At 44.3% G+C, this 20,038-nt stretch overlaps 1 long non-coding RNA gene across 1 annotated transcript; it reads left to right on the forward strand.

Moving 5' to 3' along the window:
- Nucleotides 1-2,575: 2,575 nt before the first annotated feature.
- LOC310760620 lies at nucleotides 2,576-19,580 on the forward strand. The gene is made up of 3 exons (XR_014547071.1): nucleotides 2,576-2,682; nucleotides 18,710-18,866; nucleotides 19,147-19,580. It is a non-coding gene; the product is annotated as an uncharacterized lncRNA (long non-coding RNA).
- The last annotated feature ends 458 nt before the right edge of the window (nucleotides 19,581-20,038 follow it).

A 20,038-nucleotide genomic window follows, 5' to 3' on the forward strand; every position in this document is an offset into this window, starting at 1 on the left:
TGATCCAAAGACTTTGTGATGCAAGGGTTGCATGCGGCTATTCTAGCGACCGGAACTGCTTTCAGCCCAAGGGCCACATTCAGTGTGAGGCAACATTCCAGGGGCCACGTGACAATGGTGGGCAGGGCCAGAGACAAAAGTGATCATAGGAATGAATTCACAGTTTACCTTTGTAACAATAGGCTACTTTCCACATGCTGCTGTCTCTACCTTCCATCCAGTCAAGCACATATCTTTAACAGAGTTCAAAGGCACATTGCAACCAGGTAAAAGCACCCAGAGGGCCAGAGGGGTGTGGCCTAGGGAGAGGAGGGTCCCCAGGCCCAGAGAGAGCAGTCCAGAGAGCAACATTTGGCCCCCAGGCCTGAAGTTTCCCACCCCTGCTACACAACAGTTTATATAACACAGAGGAGGGCAGGGAAGGCAACACACCTTTGCCAGCAGCACCAAGCAGCAAATCAGAAGACACATGCATAGAGAAAGTTGGCAAATGCACACAGTGTTGTGGAGACCACCCACTATATCACTGAACATCATCTAAAGCCTTACAGGTTGCTGTGCTCTTCCTATTTTTCTTGGCTAGGACTCCAGTTCAGTCGAACACTTTGAAGGATGTGCTTAAATAACTAGCTGAATCAGTGTTTAAATGCTGCATATGTAATAACTTTACAGAAGAGCTGTAAACATTTATTTCCTAGCTCTGCTCTGTCACTGCCTCTATTAGTAGCATTTCTCCATTTAGCTCCCCGCAAGTTTCCTAGCAACATCCTTACATCCACATTAACACCTATTAGATCCATAACGGATACCTTTAAAATAATCAGCCAGTGTGAAATGCTGCAAAGGCTTGGCTCCTGTGCTAGATTTTCAGGTGATCTCCTAGCTGAAGACAATAAAATGTTTCTCATGTGGCAAGGAATACGGCTGCTATCCCATGACTCCCCCCTTCTATTGTCATTCTCTTGATAACATTGGGTATACTGAAATATTGTATTTTCTGTCTATGTGTGAAAGTGAGTTACACTCTGCACTTGGAAAGAAATCAAAATGTTTTATTATAAATGACAAATGGATCATATCATTCCAAAAGCTATAACAATAGCTGGTGCTGGTGACAGTCACTCGACAGAGGCCACTTTCATACACAGAGATATCAGCACAAAGTGAGACACTGGTGTGCACCAGCTCATCATGCTGATCAAATTGTTTTCTCCACACCACCAGGTGGCAACAGTTATCTGATCTGCTTGTTAAGAAAACCCAGCACAACCACTGTACACAGACAGCAACCTTAGGAAATGTCCAAAAGCGGATCTCCATGTGGCAGTCATACCCTATGGCAGCGGTTCTCAACCTGTGGGTCCCCAGATGTTGTTGGACTACAACTCCCATCATCCCTGAGCTCTGGCCTTGCTAGCTAGGGGTGATGGGAGTTGTAGTTCAACAACATCTGGGGACCCACAGGTTGAGAAAGGCTGCCCTATGGAGTGGGTTATTATACTAAGCATAAGTTCCAATGTAATGACCATACAACGGCTTGGTAGTTGGTTCTTCCTGGACTCTGACTCATGTGCTTTTTCCTCCCTTGCTTCCTGATTCCCAGCAAATTATTTGTTATTACCCTGAAACTGAACAAACTACACCCAAATGGAATAACTGCATTTAGAAACCCATTTCAGCTCAATGAATGAAGGGACCAGGAGGTTTGTGGGGAGGGCTTCAGCAACCCACACCTCAACCCCACCCTCTTCCTGACACCAGTGCAATGTGTTACTGAATGCCAAAGCCACTTGTCCTGACAAAAGTCACTCACCATGGCAGCTTCCTTGGGTGCAGCAGGCACAAGAGTGTGTAGGCATCAGGGGATGGCACAAGTTGGCATGTGCAATGCTAAGGTGGGAGCAGTCAGTGCAGCAATGCTCCTTGCTCATGCATTGGTTTGATGCATGAACATTTCTTCTAAATAAGGTTAACATGGTCTCCAAATATAGTTTAAGGGCTGCTCCTAAAATACTATGGTACCAGGAAAAAAGTTCAGCAGTGAGTCCCAAAGCCCTTTAAAACAAACTGTTTACTAGAAAAAAGTAACTCTCATGGTCCTAGATGAGGAATCCTCAGATTCAGAGGCTTCCTACAACAGTACTGGAGCCTGTATCTCACCCCCTGAAAAACATATTCCCTTGGTCTCCAATGATAGTATGGCAGAGTCCTCAGAGGATGACAAAAGATATGAGGAGTTTTCCCCAAAGGAGCCCCTACAATTTGAAACCCCGCTGCAACTTGAAAGACAACAGTTGCAAGAAATGGTGCTGCCTGTTTAACTGGCCATGGTGGGGAAGGAGCCATTTTGACTTCCTAGCCCAGACTACAAACCTCTGCCAGCTGCTTCAAGACCCTGCTGAGACAACTTTCCTTCCTCAGTTGCAGGCTGCTATCCATGGTCCTGAACCACCACCTTTCTCTAAGGTCCTGATTTTGCTTTCCCTTTGCTTCCAGCCTACTCCAGAAGTCTGAGCCTATTGATCTCAATCTTGCTTGGGTCATCACATTCCTTTGGTGGTGGGCATCACAATGGATCAGCAATCCTGAAAACTATGCCAGGGGTGGGGTCCTCCTTTACTTCCTGGTTCACAGAAAACCAGGATCCCAAGCTCCCCCATGCACCTCAAGCCACTTTAACAGGTAGGTCCACCTGTCAATCACTGGTTGCCACCATAATATCCATTCACTAATTTTACCTTTGCAGCATAGCTTGAGTTCAAGCTGGGCTTCAAAAGAAAGATCACTGCTGAAACCAGGTTTGCAGCCACTTCCCATCAGATTACCTGTGGTGACTTCAAGTGCAATTGAAAAACTTCAGAGTGAAGCTGATCCGAGTGCAAGGAACAATTAGGAGCATGTTTCAAGGCTTCCCATCATTCCTTTATAGCCACACACCTCCCCAATATATATGTGAGGCAAGCGGGCATAGCTGGGGGGAAATGGCCTGGTGGGCCAAATTAGGGCCTGGTTGGGCCTACTTGGGCCTGTGGGGTAATTAAGTCTGTGAACCAGAGGTCCCCCACCACTGCTCCACTGTTCATATACATGCTTTTTTCTGTGGCGGAAGATAATGACTACCAGCAATATGCTCAGTGAAAAGGAAGCAAGAGAGCAGCTTTTTGAGCTTGGAAATGTTTGTCTCCAATTGCTGCTTCCACCTACCCATAAACACAGATACCAAGAGGCCTCATAATTGCCGAAACCTATTATCATCCTACTCATTAAGAATCCCCAAGCAAGTAACACTGTACATAAGTTAAAACCCAGAAATGAGCAGGCAATGCTTACTTAAGTTAACTCAATAAATCAATATTATTTCAGCAAGTGTTTGAAATGGTGGGGTTTTTTGTGACAGGACAGAGAAGCATGTACATGGTGGGTCAGAGAAAGCCAAAGGAGCCCAATGGGATATTTTACATGTGTGTGTGTGTATTTCTCACTTTTCCATTGATTAAAAAACACACAAATAGCAAAGGGGAGAGAGTTTTAAGAGGCAGATAGAGAAGCCTGGAGGGCCACATTTAGCCCCCAGGCCAGGTTCTGCATCCCTGTCCAAAATAAACTCAATTAAAAACTGGGCCCCATTCTGAATTCCCAGTGATCTAACCAGGAGCATGACTGGTTCTGTTTGATTTACAATATTTTTATGCCGCTTTTCATTCAAGTGAATCCCAAAGCATCTTACAAACAATAAATAGCAATAATATGATAGAACATAATAGAACATCACAAACATAGCATAAATCATAGAAAATAATTAAAAAATCATTGGTGAAACAATACATTCTATGAAACATGGTTAACAAAGAAAAAAGTTTAAAAAAATAAGCTAAAAATCACAATTAAAGCAGAAGTCATATTAAATTATTAACAAATCAATTCATAATCTATAAAACAATATTAACAAAATAGCAAGCAGAAATAAACTAGTCACTGTTAAGTTCACACACACTCTCCACACTCCCATGACTCATAATATTTCATTCAATTCTGCTCACTAACATACATATATCGCATACTGCCTGTGGCAGCAACTTCTAGCATCCTCTGTGATGCTCCCAGGCCTTGCCTTGGTGGCAAGGAGGGCTTTCAGCACTGTAAGATTCCATTCCGTCATTGGGAACTAAGGGATCTGCAGTTCTCATAAGCCCCAGTGTCCCTGGGTGCAGTTAAATCTTCAGGCCCCACCACTACTATAACCACCTGCAGCCCCTGAACAAGAACCTCCAGACACTGAGCTCTCCAGGAGCAATAGAACAAAGGAGTCAGACTTGCTCCATGATAATTCCCAAGTCGGGCACACCACCTGGATTCTGCACCCTATGTACAAAACATGAGGATGCACAGCTGTCCTCAGACTCCTCTAGAGTGCTGAAGAACCCCGAGGGAGCATTTCCCAACCAGCTCATCTATACCACTGTCTTCATCTCCAAGAAGGAGCCAGCAACTGCAGAGAAAAATGCAGGTTCTTTAAGACAGCCAGATACAACATTTGGGAGTGCGATGGGCTCCTCTGGCCAGGCTAACAAAAACCCTGGCAGTTACTGTAGACTAGTGCTGGGATAATGTGTATCCTACCTTGGCTATATGATTGTTATCCATGGGCCTGAATGTATACCAAGAAACTGGATCAGTACTTGCAGAACTGTCCATGGTGCTGAACCTTCCCCACTTCAAATTAGCTGTGGTTCCCTGTGTTATCTCTAACCCTCTCACCTGAGCTGTTGCCTCCCTGGGATGATGTATTCTGCTGCCATCCCTTGCTTCTGCCATGTTGAAAGTGGGGATGGATGGCAAAGAGTGGAGAACCACAGGCCAAAAATATCCATTAAGGACCACCTCCACCCAGCTTCATAGATATCTGTGTCTGATTTCAAATAGAACTAGGACCAGAGCCATGAAATGCAAGCTCAACCCCAATCCATGCATTTCAGATTCTTTCCCATCACTGATTACTTTCTCATCTCTGGGGGTGTTCTTAAAAGGAAATGTGAGACAACTTACAATTTATTGATTTATTTTAAAAGTTACTGTACAGTGTCCTCTTTAATGTTATCTTTGCCTTAGCAGACTATGATGAGCATACCAGAATCTAGACTGCCTTAAAAAAAATTAAAAATACAACCTTAGCTCGCAGCCCCATCCATTTAATTTGTTGGCATTGATTAACATGGTCTGCAATAATTAATCAACCCGGGCTTTCAGTGACTGACCTGCTGATTAAACTTATTAAAACCTGCTGTTCTAACGTTACCAGCCACTAAAATGATCAATGAGCCATTTTCATGCATCATCAGTGTAGCTCCCATCCACTTCCTTCACAGAACCTGATCCCTGGTCAATCTTCTTAACTTTCTATACCTGGTTCATCACAAGAAGCAGAGCTCCTTTCAGCAGAGGTCAGGCAAGTCCCCACCCAGTTGAACTGCTGGCCCCTAATGAAAACTCCCCCCCCCCCGCCCCACAGGCATTTAAAATCATTTCTAATTTTCTAGTTAATTTTTAACTGATTTCATCTCTATTGCATTTCTTAAGCTTAGAGATAATTGTAATTCAGTGCTATATAAATTGTAGAAATAATTAATTAAATGGAAAATAATTGTTTTCCCAGAAATGCCTTTGCAGCTCGTAAAACTATGCCAAAGCTTAAAAACAGAAGAAGGGAAATACTGTGGGGTTAAGTTTACTAAAGAGTAGATTATGGTTGAACTTTTAGAGACACTCTTTTTTTCAAAAAATGAATAGATTACATGCCACTTATTATATATAGTCCATCCAAAACAGCCTACAACAATAGTGTGTGTGTATGTGTGTGTGTGTGTGTGTGTTTACTAAACCTGAAAACAAAGCAGATTCACAAGAATAAAACAGATTCCCTTATGGGATGGTGAGAGCCCGTGGCCTTCAACCAGAGGCTTGCCTACCCTCTGGTGGGGATGATCTGACCTCCAGATTGCTTGCATTGGGCAGTGGCTGGGACTAGCTGACCTACAAGACCCCCGTCAACATTGATTCCATGATTCTAGAAAACTCACATCATCATTCATTGCCATTTCATTCTATAGCAGTCTTCGGTATACAAAAAGCCTTACTATGACTGACTCATCTGTTCTTGCAACATGAGGCAAGGTGGCTAGACTTGCAGCTACTGCATTGTGCAAAGATGCCGAGAGAGCTTCCTAGCCGAGCAGGAATTTGAAAAGGGGTCACCAAGCCCGCCCACCCCTCCTGTCCACTTCTGCTGGCCTTATGGCAGCAGCTCGACTAGGATTATTACCTGCAGCCTCCCTCTGACGTTGAAGAGCTTTGACTTTCCTGCATGGGAACTAATAGCATCTATTTAATCTGATTTCCAGGGTGAGTCAGCAGCACGACACTGCATCCCAGCAGACAGCGTTAGCATCTGACCCCTATGTCACAAACACTTAAGACCCATAACATAGCCTTGCTTGTGCTCCAATCTGACAAGCAGCTGTCTGGCCTTGTGCACTCTTGCATGCAGATTCAGATTTCTGTTCCTTTAAATACTCCACCATTTAGGTATACACAAGATCACTATTTAATTATTGTTACAAAGAAATTCATATGGAATCACGTTTGCTCTCAAGTCCTAGACTCACAATGATAAAGATGGATATACCCAGTGCTTTTTTTAAGGAAAAAAGGTGGCAGTACTCAGAATGAAGTTGTTTCAGTAAGTGCCACATTTTTCACATGGGGGGGGGGGGGGAGGAAAAGGTAGCTGGTACTGCATACCATGGAGCAGCCCCAGAAAAAAGCACTGGATACTGTCATGGAATTCTACTCAATATTGATCCAGAGCAGAACTCCAACGTATAGTTAGCAGAGTAACAACTTGAACACGTTGCAGGATTCTCCAAAAAATAGACCAGAGGCAATTGTATGCTTTACTGCTGCTGAAGGCAAATGAGCATAATGGCCACAAATCCAATGTATTCAGGGTTGGCACTGTCCATAAGAAATCCAGTTGCAGCCAACTTAACTTAAACTTACAATAACTTACAATAGGTCTAAACCTTAACAATATATACAGAACGGGACGCGGGTGGCGCTGTGGGTAAAACCTCAGTGCCTAGGACTTGCCGATCGTATGGTCGGCGGTTCGAATCCCTGCAGCGGGGTGAGCTCCCCTCTTTCGGTCCCAGCTCCTGCCCACCTAACAGTTCGAAAGCACCCCTAAGTGCAAGTAGATAAATAGGTACCGCTTTATGGCGGGAAGGTAAACGGCGTTTCCATGTGCTGCGCTGGTGCTGGCTCGCCAGAGCAGCTTTGTCACGCTGGCCACGTGACCCGGAAGTGTCTCCAGACAGCGCTGGCTCCCGGCCTCTTAAGTGAGATGAGTGCACAACCCTAGAGTCGGACACGATTGGCCCATACGGGCAGGGGTACCTTTACCTTTATATACAGAACACCACACCAGAAGGAAAAGAGATAGAGAAAGTGAAATCCAGACTCCTTCTGGCCCTCCTTTTATAGTCAGCATGACCTTGACAGAAAGAGATGAGAGAACCAGTTTAAACCAGCTGTACTCAGCTTCTCTGAAGGAATAACCCAAACATCATGAACCTTCTGCTTGTTTCTTTCACACAGAGAAGCTTCTAGAAGCTTCCAGAACCCTCTTGAATTAATTTAGAATAGGAAAGATCTCTACACATCAGATCAATACTTTCTGCACTAAGAAATGCAAACTGATAGATACATCTCCATATCCCTCTGCACACCCATCTGCATTGCGAATACATGCATGAGGGAAGAGTTCTGATCTTTTATCTATTTATTACATTTCTACACCACCTTTGCCTTCCAAGGAGCTCAAGGTGGTGTACATGGTTATCCCCCATTTCATCCTCACAACAACCTTGCAAGGCAAGTTAAGCTATTAGATGGTGACTGGCCCAAAGTCGCCCAGTGAGCTTCATGGCTGGGTGGGGATTCAAACCCTGGTCTCCCAGGTCATAGTCCAACATTCTAACCATTACGCGACACTGGTACTTACGGCTTTTTAGCCATCTAGATTGGATGTATACTCATTCAGGATCCTGAATGCATGTGAAGTGTAAATTATTAATTTTCATGAAGTGATCCTTGAGTGTGTAGCTTTTGTTAACACTCAGTTCACATTTCTTTAAGGAAGAAACTGAATCTGAAAAGATAGGGCTTGCCTGAGGGCTAAACTACAATATTAAAATTCCCAACCCTCCTCATGCCAAATTCTATGGTTGCATTTCATGTAGCACTAAGGAGATGGTTCCAATCTTCTCTCTCCTCTCCCTGCACACTGTTCTGGGTGTTCTTCTGACCCTCTAGAACAGATATGAGGAGGATGTAGGGGGCATGTGGAGGAGAAGAGGGAGGAAAGGCATGTTGCACTAATTGGAATTGTGCTACCTTCCACTAGCACAATGATTTAATGGAATACTCCTATAAAACTCCTGTATCTACAAGCCCATTATTATTACTCATACCTGACTGTTCTGGCTTTAGAGTATATTGGGCTCAAATGGGTCTCTCTTCATGTGCCTCTTTGCTAAGCCAGAGATGGGAAGCATCTCAGAGAGTGACAGTTTACCATCGCTGTTGCAAAGATTTGCTGCCAATGAGTCTCAAGCCTTTTTGGACCTTGAATTTATCTTTGTTCCTTGAGCCACAGTATCAAAATGCATCCAAATCTTTAACCTTCATTTCTTTTAGTTAGGTGGAATGTAAATCTTAGAGGCGTGCACTCCCCCAAGATTCACCTAAAAAAGGAGAAAATGTTCTGTTTTTGCATTGTTCTGTGCTTTCTCTGCTTTGCTCTGTAATTTAGGTTCCAAACTACTTGTGTTCTGCTACAATGGTCAATCTAAAATGACTATGACTTCCCCCACTTTTGGCCAAAGCAGATGATATTTTCAGGCACAATACCCCCTCCAGAATGAATGACATATGCCTTATTGTAGAACAGGTCCATGTATTTTTGTGGAGGAAGTAAAAGGGATTCATTTTCCTCCATAAACCATAATAGGGCAAGACCTTTATGAAGCCAGCCAACTCCAAAATCCATATTAGTTTCCTGTTTTTGGTGTGGAAAAGGAGAAGGGTGTTGTCTCTTTCTTACCTTAAAATAATTAAGAGGTGGCTAAGTGGTACGTATTTTTGTTTCGTATACAAGTTCCCAAAGGCATCATAATGTGATGCCATCTAGAATTTTTCCTATAGAGTTCTGAAAAGCTCTGGGTTTTGTTTGTTGTTTGTTTTCTTAAAGCAGAGCAATGAAAGATTTTTAAAAAACATCCTGAATGAAACCTTTTCTTTAAAAAATAAAATAAAATAAATCCCTCAATGTTGCACTTGGATAAGTAGATAAATAAGTAGATAAAATTCCAGAGTTCTTCAGTGGTCTGCAGGCAACATTTTGAACAGCCTCTCTTCTTGCAAAGCCCACATACCTAGAGAATCACAGGGATATAGGAAAACACAGAGCTCTAGGTGCAAAAACAATAGCCTTTGTGGAAGCCCTTAACTGATGGGTGGGAAGGATTGATGGTGCATTTGAACTCAGGGAATGGAGGAAAGTATCCTGAATCATTCTGCTTCACCTATTTCTCTCCCCCCCCCCCCGCCCACTTATTGCACTTGATCAGAGTATGGTAGGGCTTCTTCTGCCAACAAAAAAAATGAATAGCCCTTATATCACACAATTAAATTGAAATAACATTGTAAGAATATTCTGCACATTTCCAACATCCAAGCCTTGACTGATTCAGCATATCTGCTTCTGCACTGAGCAGCAGCAGCAGCAGCGAAATATTATGAGACAACAATTTGAAACTGAAATACCTGATGTTACTGGGAAATGAGCACATTTATCTGCATGGCAGATTTGAAAGAAATTCTCCCGCAGTGGCGTTCAAGCCATATGTGTAGTAATTAGGCATACGCTAAGGCAAAAATTCAAGGCTGTTTTCAAAATTAACTGTAAGAACAATATTGATGCATCTTATACAGTTCTTGTATGTTCTCCTTATGTTCTGTGGCACTGGCGTCCTTGAAACAAAGAGCTTCCTTGCCGAAAGGATCTACTGATGCCATGCTTAAGAATATAAAAGCCCTGCTAGATCAGACCAGTGGTCCATCAAGTCCAGCATCCTTCTTATCACAATGGCGAACCTGCTGCCTCTAGGAACCAACAGAGCTTAAATACAGCATCCCCTTTCCCCACTGTTCTTCCCAACGAACTGGTCTTCAGTGGTATACTGCTAATAGTCCTTGATACAGCCATCCCCCATGAATGTGTCTAATCCCTTCTCATAGCCATCAACACTAGCGGTCATCACTACACATTGAGGATCTGATTCCATAAGTTAACCATGAGTTGTAGGGGAGAAATATTTTCTTCTGTCTATCCTGAAGTCAGTTTCATTTCAGTTAAAAACAATTTAAAACATTTCAAATGAATTAAATTTAACAGTAAAAGAGATGAAAACATATCAATATCTGCATACCTGGGTAGTCTTGCCTAAACAAAATGTTTAAGGCAGGCACTGAAAAAAGGACAGCAGAGGCGTCTGCCTGATGTCAATAGGCAAGGAGTTCCAAAATGTAGGTGATCACACACAAAAAGATCGATTTCTTACAACTGTGTGAGTGGAAAAGCTATTCACACCATGCATCATTTTAAACACTTGAGCCATGTCCCCTCCCCACCCTTAGCCGTCTTCTGTCCAAACTAAAATGGGGCAAGATTTTAGCTTTCCCTTGTACAGAAAGAGCTGCACATCCTGATAATTTTGTACCTTCTCCAGCTCTGCAGTATCCTTTTTGAGATGGAGTGACCAAAGTCATCCAAATTCAGTAGCAACACAGATCCACATAAGGATATTATGATGCTGGCAGTTTTATTTTCATCCCCTTTCCTAATAATCCCTAGGATGGAATTTGATTTTTCCACAGCTGCCGCACACTGAGTTTTCAGTGAGATATCCACCAGGACCCCAGAATGTCTTTCCAGGATGCATATTAGTAAAGTTTTATTGCCCTGATGTGTGTCACTTTGCACTTATACTGAACTCCATTTGTCATTTTGTTGTCCATGCAACCAGTTGAGAGAGATTCTATTGAAGCAGTTGGCTGTCTTTGGTTTTTCACATCCTCAATAATCCACAAATTTGGCCATTTCACTATCCTCTAACTCTGGATCCTTTATGAGTTAGTTTGAAAGTATGGATCCCAATACAAAACTCCATATGTTCAGCTCAAACAAGCTTTGAACTTAAGATTGTAATGTGTTAGTTCTGAAAACACACTAAGCTTAGAAACCTTACAACACTGTCCTGCATTTGCATCTATTAGTCAGGTCGAGAAGAACCTGGTTCACATCAATTTAGGTCTCTTCCAACTTCCTTTCTCTCCTTGAAAGCCATCAGCAGCGAGAGTTAGTGGCACAAACTTCACTGCAGAAAGTGAAACACTGAATTTGCTTCTCTCCCTCTCTCCCCCCTTAGTCTTTGTGATACCAGTTGGTTTAATTTCTCTTGACATTTCTCCCATAGCAGCAACAGCAGCATGTCAAGACTAATTAAACAAAATGGCGGTCGAATCCTAAAGAACATACATCTGCTGAGATCTGCTGCTAACCCCAAAGCTGCTGCTAACCCCAAAGCTGGGGAGTCTTTCTTAGATCATGGAGGGGAAAGGGCTGGAGAGGTGGCAGCAGTGGGGATGAATGGTGAAATAATTCCCTGGAAAAAAAATCACATTTGATTGCTTCATGTATACATAGCATCCACATCAACAGTAGAGTTCTGGCAATGAAGTAAAACAGCTGGAGTTTTAGTGTTTATCATGCAATCTGTGTAGAGATTGCCAAAGTACCTCTTGGAAGTCCAAAATGGCTACTTTGGGTGAGCCAGCTATTGAAGTTTCACATGATTTCCAAAATACTGTTCATTGCAGAAAGCAATATGTGAGAGAAATCAACAAGACCCCTTTTGGGGAAAAAATACATTCTGAGATTCAGGTGTTTTAAAGTTGTTTGTGGTTGCTCTGGCATTTTTAATGTGTTTCATAATCACAGCCTCATTCAGCCTCACAGCTCTGCAAGTGAGGTCAATGCCATTGCTACCTCAAAGATGGAAGGCTGCGGCTTAGAGATTAAATGACTTTGCTGATTGGATTTGAATTGTGGCCTGCCGGAGGCAGCTAAGTCCTATATTCTCTTTCCAGAATCACGGCGCCTCAAAATATATCCTGTATACAGATATCAAACCCATTCCCGGAGGTGTAGAACCTCACATGGCCAAAACATCGGCATGCAAACATATGGAGGAAACCCCCAAGATTTGCAGAAGTACAAAAAATGTGGAGGGTGGGGGGGATCTGAAACATCCAAATGAAAACTGAGCATGCTCAGTGGTCAAGGAAAGCTGACTGGCTGTTGCAGGAAGGAGGGTGGGTCAGAAAGTCAGCAGGGAGAGGAAATGACACACAGTTTCCCTGAAAGAAGATTTGCCTAATTGGGTGGAACACTAAGCAGGAACACTCCACTCCAACGTTTTAATGTAGGTCCCATTTGCAGACAGACCAACAGACAGATATGCCAGTCTTCAGCTTTGTAGTTAAACATTTGCTCTCACATATAATGCAGAAATTAAAAGTTAGGGAAATGTGGAGAAAATGGAATAAATTGCAGTGTGAATGAAACCAAAGACCTATGAGAGCTCAAGGAATACAGCCATTTTTCATCCTTGAAATAAACAAATCAGTTTTTTTAGCCATGAACACGTTGATTCCCTGATCTTTTTTTTTTAAAAAAGAAAATAATTACTTATATGTTGACTTGCTGAAAAAAGCTTTCATGAGCTTTGTGTTGGGGAATGCCAAGGCCAATGCCTCTAAACCAACGTAGCTCCGCCCAGGATGATTCATCACTCCTGTGTCCTGTCGCACTGATGTGACCCATATCCAAGAACATAAGCACACAACACTAGCAGAGTCCAAACAGAAGCTGAGCCTTGAGGTGTGACATCTAAGCCTAATCTATTGTGTATAAAATCAAACAGAACAGAACAAAGAAGAAGAAGAAGAGTTTGGATTTGATATCCCGCTTTATCACTACCCAAAGGAGTCTCAAAGCAGCTAACATTCTCCTTTCCCTTCCTCCCCCACAACAAACACTCTGTGAGGTGAGTGGAGCTGAGAGACTTCAGAGAAGTGTGACTAGCCCAAGGTCACCCAGTAGCTGCATGTGGAGGAGCAGAGACGCGAACCCAGTTCCCCAGATTACGAGTCTATTGCTCTTAACCACTACACCACACTGGCTCCTCTCCTTCTTTCTGCCTGGGGGAGACAAGAACTGCAAACGCAACACAGAACTGAACCTCCGTTCACAAGACTCCAACAATCACTGCTGGAATGCAAACACAGACATGTGACATGTAACAATCCCACACATCTGCAGCACGGAGGAATGAAATTCCCAACACTTTGTAGCTTCCCAGCAGCCTCTCCCTCAAATTTCATAAAAAGCACACTGTGCGGTTCTATGATCCAGCTTCTTCCATTGCTCTTTCACCTGCCTGCCTCCGGACTTGGGATAAGAGGACATTCAGCCAGTCAAGCTACCTGTGATTACTTATGTCCACTTCAGAGGATTTCTTTACTTTGAGAGGTTTATTATGCAGATTATGGCAACGTCTGAAGAGCCCTGGGCTAACTTGTCCACCTTGTCAGCTAGAGCACAGATGAATTAACTGGAGTGTCAGTTTCTAATGACAAGACTTCTGTGCCTCATACTAATGGTGGAGTCACTCCCCACAAATGATGTCAAGGAGCAAGCGTCAAACCTATTTTCAAAATATTGATTTCACGTCTGACTTTTATTCGTTTCCATACATTTCCTGTCACAATAAGAACACAGACAACTCTTAAAAGCTGAGGAAACAGACTCCAGCTTTAGGAAACTGTTTGGTCCATTCAGTGGCGTAGCGTGGGTTGTCAGCACCCAGGGCAAGGCAAGTAATTTGCGCCCCCTAACCCGTGGATTTGCGCCCCCTAACCCTAACCCCCAGATGTTGCGCCCGGTGCAGCCGGCCCCCCCTGCACCCCCCACGCTACGCCACTGGGTCCATTTTGGGAAGATAGAAGGATGGAAGGGAGTGGAATGGCAGATTGATTCCACATCATTCATGGTCCTCCAGGTGGCAAACATGGATGTTATTCTGTTTTATCTTGATAACATCCCTCTGAAGTTGTGATTCACTGAAGACCACCTAGTAAACTTCATGGATGAGAAAAGGATTTAAATCCAAGTCTCCCTCACCCCTAGGTCCAACTCCTTGGCTAGCGACTTATGCATACCAAAGAAGGAAGAAATGCATCACCCCCAAAATACATCAAAAAGTGCATAGATTTGCATAAAATCTGCACATGGCATTCAAAACTGTTCGGGGGGAGGTGAAAGATAAGAAGCCCCACCACAACCCCTTCACTTAAAACCATATTATGAGGTCAAATCACACCCCCTAAAATGGAAACAAACACCCCTATTTTGTGACCTGGTGACATTTCAATCCCCACAACCATATACCGAAATACTAAAATACAGTTGTACCTCGGAAGTCAAACGGAATCCGTTCCAGAAGTCTGTTCAACTTCCAAAATGTTTGGAAACCAAGGCGCAGCTTCCGTTTGGCTGCAGGAAGCTCCTGCAGCCAATCAGAAGCCACGGAAGCTGTGTTGGATGTTCAGGTTCCTAAGAATGTTCACAAAACGGAACACTCCCTTCTGGGTTTGTGGCATCCGGGAGCCAAAACGTTCCAGTAGCAAGGCATTCGTCAACCAAGGTACAACTGTACTCACGGCATTTTAAAGTGGATTTAAGGCATTCCATGTGTGTGTGTTCTTCACATGATGCCCACAACTTTCTCCTCATCCAAGTAGCAGCCTGCACTCACCTGCTTGAATTTGGATTTACCTGATCCACAGCCACCATCCTGAAGCTTGAGGGGTGGAGCCTGGGCGGCAGGCCAGGATGGAGAATAAACGGTGACTGTGCCCGACCACAGCAATGCAGTCAGCTGAAGAGAAGCCCACCCAGCCTCCCTGTATTCTGTGGTTTTACTTGTATACTAATTCTGCTTTGCTTCCTTGTGCCCCCTGTTTATTGACCTTGCTATGGTTTAACAATGGTATTTGAAGCCGGGAAGGAATTTTCCTGTAGACAAACTGGGCCCATCTGGAGTGTTTGCCTCCCTCGGACATGTGATAAGGGGGAATAAAACCCAGTAGAAAATTATGTTACCCAATTGTGGACATACTGAAGCGCATGGCAAGGGCAGGTGTTTGTTTTTACAAGTGTGGTGACATTTTGCTGAATGGTGTCTGTCACCACACCCGCTACTTCCATGGGTCAGACGCTCCTCTGGGACCAGGTACAATACATATGTCTTTTAAAAATAAATAAATAAAATCAACCTGTTGTTTTGTTTAAGCTTGGAAAACTTGTATCTCAAAAGCAATTTTTAAAAATTGGCTGTCTGAACAGGTAAACAAATACCCGCCTGCATAGGCACAATGGTCCTCAGGTTTCCATAACTCTGGTCCTATTACTGTAAACATAAACCTCCTCTAATTGACATAAACCTCCCCTAATTATATAAGTTTAAATGAAACAGAAAGAAAGATTAATATAAAAGCTCTGCCCTGAATCCAATCAGCAGTGTGTGAAGCTGCTAACACAGCACAACAGCGCTTCTGGATACGACCAAGACACCATCTCGTCCAGTTCTAAATGATATTTATCACAGTGGTCATCCCATGTAAGCAACTTCCCATGTTGTGTTTTATTTCCCCACCCCACTCCAATCATCTGCTTCTATAAGGAAGGGATAGAAATCAATTGCATAGCAGACAAACTCATAAAGGAAAAGCTGTACAGTAAGAACTGTCACAATTAATTGAAAAAATGTACCTATGCATCTATTCTGCTTTCTTCCCATTGCTCCTGCCATCTTCTAGATACATTATAAAAGCTTATAACCTTTCAACCTGGGGTTATTTTAGGAACTTAATGATGAATTCCCCAGAAACTATGTCTGTCCAGGCCACAGTTATGTCTGAGAGTGACCAGTACCAGATGCTTTAGAAGATCTCCTACAAGCTCCCTACAGCCAGCAGATGGGGAATAAATTGCTCTTACAAGGAGTCAGATCTTAATCTCTAGTAGTTAGAGATTGGATTTAGTCCTGAAGCATCTGTTTTTATATCCTTTTCAACATTTGGTAGCATTAAAACTCTAGTTGTCATTATTCATAGAGAGGTCTCATGCGTGTCCTTAAATCACAGCAAATTTTTGGCCTCAGCTGCATCCTGTGGCAATGAGTCCCATAAACCATTTTTTCCATGCTTTCTTAAAATGAAACTCCCAGAGCTCTTATCTAGGCATGGGAGATAAATTAAATTCAGTGCACCATCTCACTTTCTAAAACAATGCAAGGACTGAAACACAGTCCTCTCTTGAAATTCACAGTTTTCTGAATTTTGCAATGCAGTTTGCTAGCCAAAATGCACATACAGCTGTACCTTGGTTGTCGAACAGAATCCATTCCGGAAGTCCATTCAACTTCAAAACGTTTGGGAACCAAGGCGTGGCTTCTGATTGGCTGATTGGCCCGAGAATCAATGCCGACAGTCGAAACGGCTATTCAGCTTCCAAAAAAATCTCTGCTTTGTGTTCCTTGTGCCAGACCTTTTTCCAGACTGTTGCTATTTCCAGGTTTCTAATTGAGGTTTTACATTTTAAGCTGATTTGGCATTCTTGCACAATACCGCCACCCACCCAGACGAAAATCTGGAGGGCATCAGATTGGCAAAGGCTGCACTATGGCTTTCACAAAACACCCTTGACTTCTCATTTGCCCCCTTTCTCATTTTATTGCTTCTTCCTCTACATCAAAACCACCCAGCATGGACACTGACCACTGTGGAGCGCCATCTTGGTGCCAGATTGATGGGCCAAGGAAGAAGAGCCACCACCCTTGTCAGCTGGTTCAGTGGAAGCTCCTTCCATCTTCCTTTCCTCCATCCTTCCCTCTCCCCTTTCACCTGCTCCCTGTGAGCAGCAGGGAACCTTTCCATTAAGAAAACAAACCCATCACATGTTGAAGACACAACGCCGGAGCAAGGAGGGAGGTGACGGGGGCCGAGACAATGTATTTTTAGTCGTTTTGATAAATTATGGAGACATGAAGCTGATAATTTATTGAAGAAGGGAAACGGGGGACTCTATGTAAATGTTTTCGGATGAATAATTAATGTGGCTTTCTAACATCAGGGGGTCTTTAATTAAGGCCTCTCCTCTGTTAAACAAGGCAAAGCAGACACACTTGGATATGTACGGCGGCTAATTGCACCTTTCCCATGTAAAGAAATGAGGCATCTTAGAAAGGAGGTGTGGTCTGCATCCAGAAAGCAAGACAGCTCCTACCCAGGGAGGCGGCTGTGATGCTCTTGTTTGGCCTGGTAGGCCCTGGGGTTGGCATTAAGTGTAATCTGCCTAGTGTTGGCAAGAGGCCACAGTGGAAGGCTGGGGAGGGAAGGATTCTTTTGAGCACTGTTGGAAGTCATGCAGGAGTCTTTGCAACCCAGCATGTAATCTGAGCCTCTGCTGTTCCATCACTGCTAGTCCCTGTGGATATTTCCCTGGTTTGACGGCTCCTCCTCATATTGACTCTGTCAGCACCTCCCTGTGCAGCGGCAAGGGAGGCAGATCCCATTAGGAGTGGATCACAAGGATAAGACAGGATCCGGCAGTGGTGGCAAGAACTGCAAACACTAGCTGAATACCTTCCGAAGTTCCCTTGCTGAGGAAGTGATACCTAGGACACGGAAGGTGTGTGTTCTGGTCCCGGGGGGAGGTTACCGTGAGGCGAGGTCAAGGGCCTGGGTCAAGGGTCTGTAGACTGTCCTCCATGGGCAAAGCGGGGTCCAAAGCGAGGAGCCGAGCAAGGACGGGAACTCTGGAGGAACAGGTCTGGGTGCTGGCCAAAACAGCTCTTCAATGACGTTGCTCCCGCAACCTGGGGCCGGGCTGACTGGCCTTTATCTTCTCTGAGGCCAGGGGCGGTCCCGGCCCCCAGGTGACCCACCTCTCCTGGCCTTAAGGCGAGCACTCCTCCTGGGAGAAACCAGTTCCCTCCGCCTCTCTGCCCTGAGCCTCTGCAGCTCAGGAGAGGCTGGAGGGTTACTGGACCCAGGGGGAGACTCACCTTCCCCTGACAGGGCTGGGAGAGGCACACCTGTAGACAATGCGTCCTCAATCACCTCCGGAGCCAGAGTGGATACACCTGGTGCCTGCTCCTGAGGATCCGGCACAGGTGCAGGCACTTCAGAAACAAGGCCCTGCCCCAGCTCAGCCGGCCCTGGAGGCGGGGACTCCTGTGCAGGCTGGGATTCCTCCGGTTCAGCCTCTGAATCGGATTCCTAGGCCATCACAGTGTGGACAATTAGTGTTCTGGTTCCCACCGAACACATGACAGTAGGTGCACCTACTTGTAAGTGTGAGGTACTTTATTAAAGCAGATTAGCAGTACAGACTCAGTGGCATGAAAAGCGTTGAATACAGATCAGGGGCTCTTACAAGGCAAAGGGTTAACATGTGTAAGTCCAGTCTAGGACAAGGGCCAAAGATTAGAAGTCTATGATCAATAACAAGAAGGTCCGAACAGGAGCTGCATAGTTGTTCCAATAAGTTTCCCTGCCTACTAGCCAAGCTTTTAAGCAGAAGATGCAGAAATACTCACAACTGTTCATCTCCTGGCCTGAAGGTGGGGAATGTACCTCCTCTTTTCTTTTGATGTGCCACTTCTCCCTGGGAGACAACAGCAGCACATCAGGCTGCGCCCCAGAATGCCCATGTCCTCTGATGGAAGAGAGGTCCCCATGGTTTCTGACAGCGCCCTCTCTTCCATGGGCAGGGAAGAAGTCACCTCAAGGACTCTTGCTTCTACAGCACAGCCAGGCATGTCTGGAAGTGGCAGGGGGCCCCATCCACCAGGCTCTGTTCCATTAGCTCACCTCCCTCTTCTTCTTCACCCTCTTCCTCAGGTAACTGTCACTACTATTCTAAATCCAAGTACTCTGAGGGCATTGTTACATTGAGGATCTTAAGAACAGCCCTGCCAGATACCTATTAAGTTCAGGATCCTGTTTTCTACAGCGGTCAACCAGATGCCTATGGTAATCCGACAGGCAGGACATGAGAAGAACTGCCTTCTCCTAATGTTGCTCCCTGACGGCTGGTATTCCAGAAACGTGTTGGAGTCCAGAAAGAGCATACAGCTCTTGTGACTAGAGGCCATCGATAGCTTATCCTCCATGAAATACTCTAGAACCACCCAAGTTGGTGGCCATAGCCACATATTGTGGCAATGAATTCCATAGTTTACAGCTAGGTGGGTAAATACCGCCTATTGTCAGTCCCAAATTGCCCAGGGTTTTAGCATTATGAGGGAGGGGAGGAACACTGTTCCTATCCAATTTCTTCACACTATAAGGTGAGAAAATGCAAACTCTTCCCTGATTCTTGAGGCCTGGGCACCATGCTTCCTGCCTATATTGTGGCAAAGGTGAATAAACAACAACAACAACAACAGGATGTAGCTGGCCGAGAAGTCATCTACAAACATACCTGTACTTGAGCATACCTGTACTTGAGCATATTGAGGCAGATCAACAATAGGAATAGCCATCCTTGGCACTAAGCACATTTCATTGCATGCTTTCACTTAACTAGACATACCATGAAGCTGCTCTGCAGGAATAATTACATGGAGGAAACTATGATGGACCTTTCTATCAGGAAAGAAGCTGCTTTGGGGTGGGGTGATTTTGAAAGAGTGGTGGGGGAACTTTTCAATAAACGGACATTTTTGCACCCCTGAATATTCTGGATTTCTGTTCTTGTTTGTTGTTTTCTTCAATGTGTGTTTAATGCCTG

Source organism: Podarcis filfolensis (genome assembly GCF_964270895.1).
Source record: "Podarcis filfolensis genome assembly, chromosome: 4".
NCBI lineage: Eukaryota > Metazoa > Chordata > Lepidosauria > Squamata > Lacertidae > Podarcis > Podarcis filfolensis.